Raw genomic sequence first — 14687 nt, forward strand, 5'->3', positions numbered from 1 at the left:
GTTCATCTCTCAGTTCTCTTCTTTCCAGAGGTAGCTTCCCATAGCAGTTCCTTTGAAATCATCCTTTTATTTCTATATGCCTTTACTTGGTTAGACTAAAATTATCTCCCTACCCAGTCACTTATAGAGAACTGAATGCTGAGTGTGAATGTACTGCAGTCACCAATTGTTTTTGTAATATCAGTTTTTTGAGAACATATACCAAAATGAGAAAAGATTTCTCATTAGTAGGGCTTCATTTTTTGGATTTCATGCAGTGTGATTATTAGAGAATATAATCTGTAGGTGTACAGTGCTTACCAGTATTTTAGATCCTTCAACTATAACTGAATATCCCCAGAAGGCACTGCATGGAGGTGGGAGAATTATGGATGGGAGACTATTGCCTCCCACCCACCCTCACCCCTGTCTGTCTGTCTTACTGTCTGCGTTGTGAATACAGACCCAAGTCTTGGGAAGCCCAAGCATAAATAGCCTTACTGCTTTAATCTCAAAGCTAATTGAGGGGTTTACAGCTGAACTGTAAGATACCTGTGGCTGTTTTAATCTAAAACCACTCAGGTTACCTCGATTCTCTCAACTCAACTTTGATAGTGCCAAAGCCTAGGGAGTGGATTGAAGGAAAAGGGATAGACTCACCCCTGCCAGAGCCAACCTGGAGCTGAGAAAATGTTATTTATTGAGGCACTATCCCTATAACATTTTGTCAGCTGTTAATATTAAAGTAGTCTCATGAACAAATGTTACCTAGAAACCCCTTGCGTCTCTGATACACTCACCAGAGAATATGGTGTGATACACATTTGGGGACATAGAAATGAGCCAGATCTTGGGGTACCTAGGTGGCTCAGTCAGTTGAGCATCTGCCTTTGGCTCAGGTCATGATCCCAGGATCCTAGGATAGAGCCCCACATTGGACTCCCTGCTCAGTAGGGAGTCTACTTCTCCCTCTCCCTCTGTACCTCCCCTCTCCTGGTGCCCTTCCCCCATCTCTGGTCATGCTCTCTCTCTCTCTCTCAAATAAAAAAATAAAATAAAAATCTTTAGAAATGAGCCAGATCTAATCTTCAGAGTGGCTATGTTCACAGCCTATGGCCTGAGGAGCTCTAGACTAGGAATTTCTCTTTATAGGCAGTATTTATTTTTGTATAAATTATGTTCCTCAAGAAAATACACGAAAGTGTGTAATGCTATATAAGAAGATATTCTATAACTGGCAAACTACTAAAACATTATATAATTCCTTAATGCATCATTTCTTTTGACACAGATATGTATAATAAATAATGTATATTCTGTAAATATTCTTTAATTTTATTACTTTTTTTTCCTCACAACTACACACATATATATGGACTAAAGTCCAGCATGCTTCCAATAAAGGTTAAAGATTTGCTCACATAAAACACCCTGAATAATTGCCACTTTTGCCTAAACTCATATGGTTTATAAGATTTATTTTTTTCTTTTTTTAGAGACAGAGAGCACAAGTGGGGGATGAGGGTGGGCATGATGAGGGGGCAGAGGGAGAGTGAATTTCAAGCAGGCTACCCCCTGACTTGGGGTTCGATCTCAGAACCCTGAGATTATAACCTGAGCCAAAATCAAGAGTGAGATGCTTAACTGAGTGAGCCACTCAGGCACCCCCAAGACTTATTCTTCTTAATACTAATAAAATCATATTTACTTTTTAAAAACTATAATAAAAAACACATATAATTCATCATCCTAACCACTTTTCTGTCTTCATAGTTCCATAGTGTTAAGTATATTCACATTGTTGTATAACCAACATATAAAACTTTTGTCATCTTATAAAACTGAAACTCTATACCCATTAGACAACAAATCCCTCTCTGCACTTTCCCCCAGCCCTTGGCAACCACCATTCTACTTTCTGTTTATATGAATTTCACCACTTGAGATACATCATGTAGGTAGAATCACACATTTGTCATCTCGAGACTGGCTTAATTCACTTAGAATAATGTCTTCCAGATTCATCCTGTTATAGCAAGTGTCAAAACTTCCTTCTTTTTTAAGGCTGAATACTATTCCATTATATATATATACACAACGTTTACTTATCTATTCATTCATCAATGGATGCTTGTGTTACTTCCTGGCTATTGTGAATCATGCTGCTAATGCACATGGATGTGCATAGATCTCTTCAAGATCTTGCTTTCATATCTTTTGGATATATAGCCAGAAGTGAAATTGTTGGATCATGATAATTCTGTTTTTCCGTTTTTGAGAAACCACAATACTGTTTTCTAAAGCAGTTGCACCATTTTTCATTCCCACCAGCAGTGTTCAAAGGCTCTAATTTTTCCACATCCTCATCAAAACTTGTTCTGTTCCTTTTTTGTTTTGTTTGATAGTAGTCATCCTAATGGGTGTGAGGTGACATCTTACTGGGTTTTATTTGCATTTCTTTAACAATAAGTGATACTCCACACCTTTTCATATACTTGATGACCGTTTATATATTCTCTTTGGAAAAATGTCTCTTCAAGTCCTTTGCCCAATTTTTAACCAGATTATTTGTTGAGTTTTAGGAATTCTTTATATATTTTAGATATTACCCCATTATCAGATATATGATTTATGAATATTTTCTACTGTGTTGTAGGCTGCCTTTTCATTCTGTTGATTCTTTACTTTGATGCACAGAAGTTCTTAATTTTGATGTGGTACAAATTGTCTATTTTTGCTTTTATTGCCTGTGCATTTGGTGTCATATTAATCACATTTAATCTTTTGAGCTCCACTAATTTTTCTAAAATAATAACTACAAAATATAATGAAACATTCAAATCATTATAAAACAGAGATGGCTACCTTCATGTTGCTGCCAGACAGTGCCATCATGCATGAGCTTGAAAGATTGTCTCATCAGTTCTTGTGAAAATACACGTTTGGAGTACAAAGGGCAGTTTGCAATGTGGATCTATTAGCTATAAAACAATAGGTTGTGGGGAAAAAAACAAAAACAAAAACAATAGGTTGTGGGAACATGGTAAATACATAAAAACAAAAGATCAGGGAACCACTCCTAATTATATCTTTTGAATTGGAATCCCTGCATGTCCACAGTAAGCCATTGTAGAAACCCTTGCAAGAGAAAACAATTCTCTGCTTCATTCTGACTTTTTTTTTTTTTTTTTAATTTTTATTTATTTATGATAGTCACAGAGAGAGAGAGAGAGAGGCAGAGACACAGGCAGAGGGAGAAGCAGGCTCCATGCACCGGGAGCCTGACGTGGGATTCGATCCCGGGTCTCCAGGATCGCGCCCTGGGCCAAAGGCAGGCGCTAAACCGCTGCGCCACCCAGGGATCCCCATTCTGACTTTTTTCAAATCTTTCCGATGTAGTACTTCCTCATAGTTCTGTAACACTTCTAAACAAAGACAATTAGAAAATCTTATTTTAAAACTAACTTTTAGGACGCCTGGGTGGCTCAGTGGTTGAGCTGCCTTCGGCTCAGGGCATGATCCTGGAATCCTGGGATTGATCCTGCATCGGGCTCCTTGTGGGGAGCCTGCTTCTCCCTCTACCTGTGTCTCTGCCTCTCTCTGTGTATCTCTCATGAACACATAAATAAAATCTTTAAAAATAAAAACAAAACGAACTTTCAAATTTAGAGAAACAAAATGCTATTAAACTAATTTTAGCGGCACCTGGGTGACTTAGTCTGTTAAAGCATCTGATTTCGGCTCAGGTCATGATGTCCGGGTCCTGGGATCGAGCCCTGAGGCAGGTTTGCCCTCTCCCTCGGGTCACTCTCTCTGTGTCTGTCTCTGACTCAAGTAAATAAATACTCTAAAAAAAAAAAGTATTTAATTTTAGTCATCTTAAGTTTTAATAAACTATTGCAGTTGATCAGCAGCAAAATCATTTACCAAGTCATTAGTCACTGAGATTATTGAGACTATCACTGATGCACAGAACATCCTGGTCCTGTAAATGTCTTTACTAATTGCAAGAAAGCATATGAAAAACTACTTCTTAAATAGTTTTCTGTATCTTCTGAGATATTTAAAGAAACTGAAATTTAAGTGATTTTTTCCCCATTAATATGCCATTTCTCCTTTTAAAATAATGTTGCCATTGTTCCTTTTTCCTCCCACTCCTTTTTTCTTTATCTTGTGATTGCTACTTATTCATCTTTCTGCTGGTCTCACACAGATGTGGATAGTCCTTCTTCCCTACCTTTCCTTCCCATCCACCCAGATTTATCATTCTTTGTCCTTGGCCCTCATCTCTCTGCCAGCATTTGTAAGGATTAAAAGAATCCAACAGAGTCTGCATGGGTCATCATTCCAGTGTCAGGGCGCTAGAGGACACAGACAGCAAACACTTCCCACTTGCCAGGCGAGGCGGCTTCCTCTCCCATCTGGAGCCCAGGCCAGTGAGTGGTAATGAGGGGAAGACTGAGCCACCAGAAAAACTCTTGAAGTTTAGATGGAGCCTCTGGATCATGTTGTCCTCCAAATACCTAAAGCAGTTTGAGTTTCAGAAATTTAGCAGAAAAAGATGTTACTGAGATTTTCCTCCACATTTTATTTTCTATTTGGTGTAAATAATAGTAATAGGAGCCAGTCCCTAGTTCACAAAATAGGAGAAGTAGCGGACCATAGAAAACAAGTGGAGATAAACTGTCCGTGACTATTAGTTCAGTATTCTGCCCCTGTGAAGTTTTTCCTTTTTAAATAAAGCTTGTAAGAGCATTTTATACATAAAGATTCCATGTATGCTTATTAAACGTTTTAGTTAAGCTTTAGGTGAATGAAAATTCAGATTTTTCAGTGGTTACTTTGTTCAACTAGTCCTCTGGTGAATCATTTTATGATATGAGAGGATGCAGTAATCTTACTTGGGAAGTTTTATTCATTAACAAAAGGTACCACGATAAATTTAGCTTGGGTCACAGTGTTTAATTTAATAGTATTATAATAATAACTACCATAATTAGTTTCAGATTTGCCTTCCTTCCCAGAGGACAATATTTTTTTTTTTTTTTTTTTAGCTTTCTGATGCCTATTTAAAGCATGAGAATGACAGGAAAATTAATGTCATGACCTTTATAGCCTGTTTATGGTTTTCTGTGTTGTACCCTAAAGGATTTAGGGAGTAGTATACATCAAAAATAAACCACTTAGTAGGGACAAGTAAAAATTGGGTTAATTGGGTTCACCTGATCCTCAGCTGCTAGCACCTCAGTCAAGACATCATTTCATATTAGACAAAGGAGCACCATTTTTACACTATAATATTATCCTTTAAACTACATCTGTATATTCTGTGATGTCTTGCAAAGAAAAACATTTTTTAAAAGGCTAGTTTTTCAAATATGTAGGATTTTTTCTCCTGTTATTTTATCTGGTTTGTCTTTTTCAATTAGGAAATTGTCTCTTCATTTCATAGCAAGAATGTACTGACACCAACTAATGGGCGATGGTCCCCATGACATTAATACCTACTTCCTTTCGGTGATGCTAGGCAGCAGCACTTTCTTGTACAACTGACTCTTTTTTCCTTTTCCAGTCTGTCAGGGATTTTCCATAAACAATCACCTTTCTAAATCCTTGAGATGTGAAACTTGGTTTTCATTTTATTGTCAGTGTTTCTATATTTCAACAAAGAGCAATATTTTTATATGCAACTAAAGTTGGGAAAAATATCTAGGCGTGCTAGAATCTTTGAAGCTTTTGGATAGTTGACTGAAAAATCCCTGTGGCAATTTTTGCAAGTACTGGCTTAGAGTCATTTTTATACATTATTGGGTAAATCAGTATAACTTCTTTGAGTGATAATTTGGTAATATCTATAAAAATCTCAATCAACCTAATAAATCACTTACTGTGCTTTCATCCCACTTGCAAAGGTGTAAGTGTAAGAATGTACACTGCAACTTTGTGAGAGCAGAAGACTGAGAACAATCTCATGTCAGTCAGTAGGTAGATGGTTAAGAAGTTGAGGAGTCTATGCAATAAAATACTAGACAGCCTTTAAAAAAAGAATGAAGAGGGGACACCTGGGTAGCTCAGTCAGTTGAGTGTCTGACTCCTGATTTCAGCTCAGGTCATGGTCTCCGGGTCGTGGGATTGAACCCTGTGTCCAGCTCCACACTCAGCAGAGAGGCTGCTTGTCCCTCTCCCTCTGCTCCTCCCCTTGCACTCTCTCGCTCTCTCTCTCTCTCAAATAAATGATGACATGAAGACGAACCATAAGTGCCAATAAGGAGAGCTCTTGAAAATATATTAAATGAAAAAAGAGTAGCATGTATAATCTATTCTGATTTGGGGAGGGAAGGAGGATAAAACACATTTCTATGCATGTTAGCTTAAATACATTCAATTTCTGAAGGGAGATCCACATAGGTACTGAGAGTTGTCTCTGTAGAGGGAATCAGGGTTATAGAATGAGAGAGAGGCTTGTTCGTTTTTGCTTAGCTTTTTCCATGTTGGAGATAATCATTTTATGATAATCTGAGTATCAGACAAATGCCATTGAGGGCATAGAATAACAAAAATTTAGCTGATGCTTAGAAGGTAAATCGGTGACTAGAGTGTTCCAGGGAAACAATGAAAGTTTGAATTATTTTAAAAGAGGAAGAAAAATCACCAGAATCATTTGTTAAGCAGCAGCTCACACACCCACAAGAACATAAAAAATATGGATGAAGTTAGCAGGAAATAGAGCAGTGATGTGGTTTTTTTTCTTTAATTGAAACAGTCGTTGTAAAGCTAATTGATGGGATTTTAATTTAATGCAGACACTTTAGAGGAGAAAGAAAAAGCTAAAGATGGGAGTAGGGCTGAGAGAGAAATGGACCTTATTGGCAATGTCATGATGAGGTGAGAAAGGAAGAGATATGGGAGGTAGAACTAGAGTCTGTTGAAAGCACGCCAATTGGTTTATGGTAATGAAACCAAAACTCCATGGCACTTGGCAGCAGGTGAGATTTAGGAGAGGAAAAGAATGTGAGGAATCCAAAATGATATTGAAATTATACCAATTTTCTGTAAACCTGCTTCCTTTAAAGTTGATTGCATCACTAAATGTAGACAGGAGAAGAGCAGGAATGGTGGAGATGTGATTATTTCAAAGCAATAAATTAAATCTAAACTGATTGAAACATCGCCAGCCAGAATGGTCCAAGGAAGTGAAATAATAATGAACAGTTTCACATATGTATCTCTATCATGAATGTGTAAATGACAGCATCTTTATTTTAGGCATTTATTTTACTGTTGAGTGTCATTTATTACCAAATGGTGCAATTCTTCTTTGCACTGCTTTTATCTTCATCCTAGTAGTAACCTCACTGGCTTGAACAACTCCATTCTTTTAGCATTGAGAGTCCAGGCGGGAAATTCCAAGGATGCTCTGGTTGATGTAGAAACACCCAAATATTTTTCTTACATCTGTATGCTTAACATTTGAATAAATAAGAAATGGAAAGATCCCTGTTTGTGAAAACTTACCAAAACTTGAGTCTTTTTAAATGTGACTAAAAAGGTCTTTTCACAGAAAAGCTGCAGTATTCAAGTATTGCACTTACAGGTAATGCTGGGAGGCATTGTTTCCTAGGACTTTTTATCAGTAGGTGATGACACTTAAAGCAACATTGATCTATCTGAAAAGCCCCAAGCCTGGCACTAGAGAAATTGAAAGTAGGACCTTTTTTTTTCTTTTTACAGTTACATAAGATAGTTTTTAAGTCATTTTAGGAGTGTTTCAGTCCTTTTAAAAACACAGCCAGGCGATCTGTCGTGATCAAAGGAAATTTACTACTGAAAAAATTACCTTAGTCAATTAGCTGTCACTTTAGGTTATGGAAAAGTGTAATTATGGCAAAATTAAAAAGACATTGCTTCAGATTTTTAAAATCACTATTAATTACAAAAAATTACTTGTAGTTTTAGGAACTTACTATGGCAAACTAAAAGATTTAAATGATATGAAAAGCACTAGGTGGAACTGTGCATGTATTATTAAACAATTTTTAGCACTATTGTTTTTGTAAGAGTAGTGACATTTAGTCATTCAATAAACATTTACTAACCCTTACTATAGACCTAGACCTCTAGGTTCTAGAAATACAGAGATAAAAATGACATTGGCCCTGCTACCAAGGAACTCACAACGTTAAGTGGGAAACAGAGAAATTTAAACAAATGCTGCATGCTAAGAGAGAGAGCCAAAGTGTGTTGGAAGATAATGGACAGATCAATAAAAATGCCTCAGATGGGCCAGATGGACATTGCCGATGAAAGTAAATAGGAATTATGTAGCCAAACAAGGGAAAGAAGGCCTTTCCATGAAGAACTGTGGAAGCATATGAGTGGACCTGTTTGGTTACCTTGGAGATATAGCTCTTAATAATGTAGCATGGATGACCCCACAGGCCACTGTGTGGAAGGCCCCATGTGCTGTGCAAAAGAGGTCCAACTTTGTCTTGTGGACAACAGGGAACCACTGAAGGGAACCTAGGGAAAGCATGATTAGATTTGCATTAAAAAGACCATTCATGGGAGCGCCTGGCTGACTCAGTTGGTGGAGCATGGGATCCTTGATCTCAGAATTGTAAACCATTCATTGGCCACTGGGTAAAAATGATAATTGGAACTCAGTTGAACATTGGAAAATAAATTTTTCCAGAAAGAGAAAAATAAAAGAAAACCTAGGAAGAGGGGGAAGGAAAAGTATAAATGACCAGGGAGAATGGACATCTGAATAATAAGAGTTCAAGGGGGAAAAAGCAGAGAAAAGTAAATTAGGAAATTTCAAGAAAATAACTGAATAAGCCAGGATCTGAATGTAAGAGATTCCAGGTTAAAAAGGCCCACCAAGCACTTGGCGAATGGATGAAAATATGCTGAGATGCTAAGTTGTGAAATTTCTAAACATTGTTTCCATAGAGAAAAATAAAAACAGACTGCATACAAAGGACCACAGATACTTTTGGATTTGTTAACACCAACATTGGAAACCAAAAGACCATGGAATGCCTTTAAATTTCAACTTGGAATTCTATACTCACAAAAATTATTAAGCAAAATTTTTTTGATGGGAAGAGAGAAATAGAGATAACTTTTCATCCTCCACAGTGGATCATCAGTAGATACTGCCTGAAACTGAACAATAAAGAAGTAGGATCATGAGCATGTTATCCACAGATACAGAGATACAAATCCAGAAGAATCAGCTCTTAGAATTGAAAGTGCTTGTCTCTGGGGATCTAATGTACAGCATGGCAACTCTAGTTAGTATTACTGTGTTGTTTCCTTGAAATTTGCTAAAAGAGAGACCTTAGTGTTCTCAGCACACAAAACACACACACACACAAGGTAACTGTGAGATGAGGGGATATGTTAATTACCCTGATCGTGGTAACCATTTCACAAATATACATACATCAAATCATTGTATTGTACACTTGAAGATGTATGGTTTTTATCTGTCAGTTATCCCTCAACAAGTCTAAATAAAATTTAAAAAAATTTTTATTAAAAGGGAAAAATAGTTCTAGCTGTATCACAAAGAATAGATTGGAAAGATGGAAGCCAAGAGGCAGGAGAACAATTGAGGAGGCTGTTGTAGTAGCAGCAAGACCTGACCTAAGGCAGGAATGAGTTTGGAGTAGAGGAGATAATTTTGAAAAGCACTTCAGAGGAAGCAGGAGCTACATGTAGTCTGCCCGTAACCAGGTGGAGAGCCATAGTAAGCAGAGAACATTTCGCCCTGGAACCTGGGAACTAGAAATATAAATGTCGAGTTGTAATTAGAGCCACAGGAGTTGGAAGAAATTGTACAGAGAACCTGAGGAGGGAAAAGAAATGGAAGTCTCAGGCTAGAACATAATTTCCTGAATAGATTTTGATTGAGACAAAAAAGTGGCCTCCCAGACATCTGCCTAGTTCAGTGGCATGTAGAGCACCTGTTAAGGAACCTGAGTATCTATATGTACGTGTGCTTTATGAGGGTAAATGATTAGATCTTATGGTTGGAAATACCATTGTTTTTGTTTTTAAGTATGTTCTACTATATTCCCTTTTTCTACTCCTGGAAATGCCAAAGGTAGTTATAACCATTTCTTTATGTGTGGAAGAACTCTGGAGAACTTTATTAACAAATAAAACACACTAGTTTTTTTAATAGCTTTTTTTACAATATTTTTACATTTTACATTTTTTATAATATTTTTACATTTTATACTTTACCATATATACTTTCAACACATTAACATCTAGCCTAATGCTTTCTTCAGCCAAATGGTTTACATATTCTCTCTCCCTTCCTAATTTGGGGAAACTGAAACAGAAAAGAAGATAAAATGACTTCTCCAAGACCACACAGTAAGAAGTTTTAGTGGAAAACATACATGTTCTCACTCAATTTGCTGATCCTTTTACAACTTTTAGCTCATTGCATTGCATTTAATTCATTGAGATTGGGCTAGAACATGGCCCTGAAAATTAAAGGCCAGTCTCATCTTCTAAGATTTTCTGGTTTGGAGAACAGTAGAGAGCATCTGGTGAAACCACATTAATAACAAATCTAAAAAGTGAGGGGAAATAAGGACTATGTAATTCCAAAGTTTCCCCAACTCTAACTAGAAAAGAAGTTGCCTTTAAGGGTCTGAAAAATTAGTCCTGACTCTATAAAGCACTTTACTCTGTCAGTGGCTGACATTCAGAAATATTTGAATTTAAAGAGAGACTTTCTTACTGAACTCATTAGCAGTATGCAGCCATTTAGGGAAGGAAGGAGATTGTCAAATATTAATACATTATATTAATGAAACATGAAGAATTTTCTAAGTGGTTCAAAATGTATAGATTCTCTTTCAGCTTTTCTAATCCTTTAGTACCAACTTGAGAATTTTATTATTTGTTTCTTAAATATGACAGAGATAGGAATAAGCATTTATTACAATTGAGTGAATGATGAATACTCCTATTAGTCCAAATTTATGTACTATAAGCTTATATTATTTTAACAAAATTGAACCTTAAGGTATTTGGGTCCTGTCATTTATATAGAGATCCCAAAAAAACATGAATTCAATCATTGCTTAGAAGAGGTGGTTTTTTAAAACAATGAAATATAGTACAACCACTTTGGAAAATAAGCAATTAATTGCTTATAAAGGTAAACGTACATTTAATAGACCACCCTCGGCTAAATTCCACTCGTAGGCTTTCACCCAAGAGATGTAAACACATTTAGGTCTGCAAAGACTTGAACACAAATATTTGTAGCAGTGCTATTCAGGATAGCTCAAAACTGGCAACAAGACAAATGCCCATTCGTGGGTGCATGGATAAGCAAATCATATTACACTCAACAAGAGAGAGGAATGATTTGATGCATGCAATAAGAGAATTCATACTGTTTGATACGAAGTGATATAAAATCATAGAACAAGCAAAGCTAATTTATAGTGACACAGAAAGCATCAGTGATTGGTCCTGTGATGAGGGGTGGGGATAAAGAGCACAAGGGAACTTTTTTCAGGTGATGAGGGAACTTTTTGAAGTGATATTCACAGTTTCTTTTTTTGTTTTGTTTCCTTTTTTTTCCCCCTTTATAAGAGACACAGAGAGCAGAGATATAGGCAGAGGGAGAAGCAGGCTCCCCATGGGGAGCCCAACCTGAGCCAAAGACAGATGCTCAACCACTGAGCCACCCAGGTGCCCCCACATTTTATTTTTTCTTAAAATATATCTGGGATTTGTTTCAGATATAATAAGGTGAAAGACACAGGGAAAATTACCTTTAGAAGAAGAATTTATCACTTCCTAAGAGGAAAGGGCATGCCATGCATCCAGGGCCACATTGGGAAGTTCCAGGGTTGGTCAGGAAGCACACAGAAGGAGCTACCTAGAGCCTTTATTGTGTTTTTCTGGGAAAGGCAACACAGGGCAAGATAAACAGTTTGGGATTGGCTTGGTTGAAAGATTTCAGCAGTTCAAGGCTTTGGGTGGGCCTAGTTATCCAATACCTGGCCCTGAGGTGATTTAGGCCAGTGAAAATATTAGCAAGTTGTGTGACAGTCAGATAATGGAGGTGGTTGGGGATATGGACTCTGGTTTGTTTGCATATGAAATGAAGTTCACAGGGGAGCTGTTTGTCATCTCCAGGATTAGCTAGCTAGCCAAGAAGGGCACTCTGTCCTGTCAGCCAGGGCCCTAGTCTGAAAAAAGAATGTAATTACTACACTGGGGTATATGTTTGTTGAATGTAATTTATATCTCAATAAAGTTGTTTGGAAAAGTTAAAAAAAAATGGTGAAATATAATGGACACATGAAATTACTTAAAGCAAGCTAGGAAAATTCCTTCTCAAGTACATTAAATGTTTTCAAACAATACCTGAGTATATATAAAGGACAAGAACAACGCGAAGTACTTCGCAAGTGTAAGTTCATTCAAGCACTTCTTTTTTTCCTCTTCTGTGTCATGACCGGTTTCATTTCCTCAACACATAAAAGAAAGGTGGCTTTTTCAGTTATAGGTTGTCTGGGGTTATTCAACCTTTCTTAGTCCTTTGCTGCCATGTTCCTAAGGTATAGTGTATGCATTCCTAGGGCTGAAAACCAAAGCTTCAGTCAGCTTCTCCCTCAACTTTTTCAGAATTTAATATGTCCTTTAGCACTCCATGGTGTAGGTTCCAGAGTTAAATATCAGTAGTCATGAGGAAGTCCTAGCTTGTATCCATTTGGAATGTGCCCCCTATTACTTGTCTCCCTCACTGGTCTTAGGATGCCCACTGGAGCTACATAGGATCCCCTCCAAATTCTTCTTCTAAGTAACTGCTCTTCAGTTATTTGAAGATGACTATCATTCCCTCTCTGAATTTTTTTATTGCCCAGGTTTGCTCCTTTCCCAGCTTCACTAAGTCATTTTTCCCCATTACTTTATTCCCATTCTTTGTTTCCCTGATTGTACTTTGACTCCAGAATCCAGCACAAAAACGTTCTGTGCGTATTTCCATTGACTTGGTCCACACTTGTTTGTCTGTTCATGTGTGCATTAGAGAAAAAAGGAATGAAGTTGGAGAGGGAGGGAGAATCTGCATGTGGGAAAACAGAGCATATGTATGAATTTAGGAATCAGACAGTCCTGGAGAAATTAAATCTGGCTCATCCTAGTGACTTTGCACATGTAGTTTCATTTCTTTGAGCCTCAGTTTCTTGACTTGAAGGATGACAACTGCTGATCCTCAGGTGAGGATAAGAGGTATGTGTGAATTACCTGACAGGTCCAACACGTAGTAAGCACTCAGTGTGGGAGACTTCATGTCGGTAAAGCTCTCATCTGTGGATTTACCAATTCCATTAAACCTAAAGCTTGTGCGAGAGTCAGTGTACAATACTTGAAAATTAAAAGTCACAGTAGGATCAAAATGTGGGGAAGGCCTGTGGGATGAGCAGCTGCCCAGTCACATTATCTTAAGATACAAAGAGCCCGTTATAAGTTACCAATAGTAAGACACCCAAGACTTTATCACCTTTTTAAATTTTTTCGTATTTCAGGTTCTCCTGGCCAAATTTATTATACTATGGTATTTGTCTCAGTGACAGTGTATCAGACAGGTGATATATGACATGTTTATTCTCTATAAAATGATTCCCTAAAATAATAATCTAGATAAACATCCACACTGTAGCTCTGGTTGGTGCCCATATACACACAATAGAGCATGCACTTAAACACAAACTCACATCATGGGTTAATGTTAATAAGCTCATTGAGCATGGAGCCAGTGATTTTTATATATTCTGTAAGATTCTGTATCTAAATTTATTTTGAAGGCAAAGTGGCATAACAAAGACATCGCAACATCTCCCTGAGCTTTCCTCAACTAGGAGTAAATGGGAGATTTCCATTTCCAGAACCATTGAGCTATAACTTCTCAAGTGACCAATTCACCTAATTCATATTTTTAATCAACTCTTTAAATATGACATATTAAATAAAATTAAAAGTACTCATATGAGTGATTTATAAAGCATATTGTAATAAATCTTGCCATAATTGATGGCATTCACTGTTTGCATCCCTTAACTTTTTTCCTTTCAGGTAGATTTTTCTACTTAATAGAAGTCAAGCAAGAAAAGTTAGGTTATAATGATCAGAGATTGTGTATACTATGAAGGACACACTGACTGCTAATGTTGTATCATGGTGCCTTGACCTTGCTTGTGTGATATTTGAAAAATAATGTTAGATCTTATGTGACTTTTTTAATGCCACTTTTCCTCTAGCACATTTATATAATGCACTTTTATTTCCAGGCCAATCAGAAGATGCAATATTGTGATTATTCATAAGTTTTCTTTAATAAGCATTAGGTGCATTTATTACATAATTTATTCATTTTTCATAATACAGTAGAGTTAAATACAGCAGTGCTTTATGTGGTAGAAGAAGACATTAGACTCCATTTGAGCAAATTTTCTACTTTAAACACCAAAATATTGAGGGTACAGGTGAAATTATTTTAATGGCACTCCTTATCTCATATAGCATTCCAGAGCAGTAATATAAAGACTTATCTTTTTTTTTTTTTCTGATGGCAAAGATGGTATTTGTTCATTAAGGAAACTTAGTCATGTATCTATCCATAAGAAAGTAAACAGTAATTTAATTTTCTCTCTCTCTCCCTGTCT

General features: G+C 36.9%; 1 protein-coding gene and 1 long non-coding RNA gene across 21 annotated transcripts in view; one reads left to right on the forward strand and one right to left on the reverse strand.

Moving 5' to 3' along the window:
* LOC144313718 (uncharacterized) overlaps positions 1–14200 on the reverse strand; it is a 75599-nt gene extending 61399 nt beyond the window's left edge. Inside the window, exons 1-5 of one of the 5 annotated variants that reach the window (XR_013379346.1) lie at positions 12388–14200; positions 11790–11918; positions 4217–4502; positions 3685–3826; positions 2845–2960 (exon numbers count right to left, since the gene is read on the reverse strand). This is a non-coding gene — a long non-coding RNA (uncharacterized LOC144313718). The remainder of the gene's footprint in view (positions 1–2844; positions 2961–3684; positions 3827–4216; positions 4503–11789; positions 11919–12387) is intronic. The other 4 variants (XR_013379343.1, XR_013379344.1, XR_013379345.1 and 1 more) reach the window with 4 other exon arrangements.
* Positions 1–14687, forward strand: part of ZNF438 (zinc finger protein 438) — a 403052-nt gene that overhangs the window by 353205 nt on the left and 35160 nt on the right. The gene's annotated exons all lie outside the window — the stretch shown is intronic.

The sequence above is a fragment of the Canis aureus genome, chromosome 5, assembly GCF_053574225.1.
Source record: "Canis aureus isolate CA01 chromosome 5, VMU_Caureus_v.1.0, whole genome shotgun sequence".
Taxonomy (NCBI): Eukaryota; Metazoa; Chordata; class Mammalia; order Carnivora; family Canidae; genus Canis; species Canis aureus.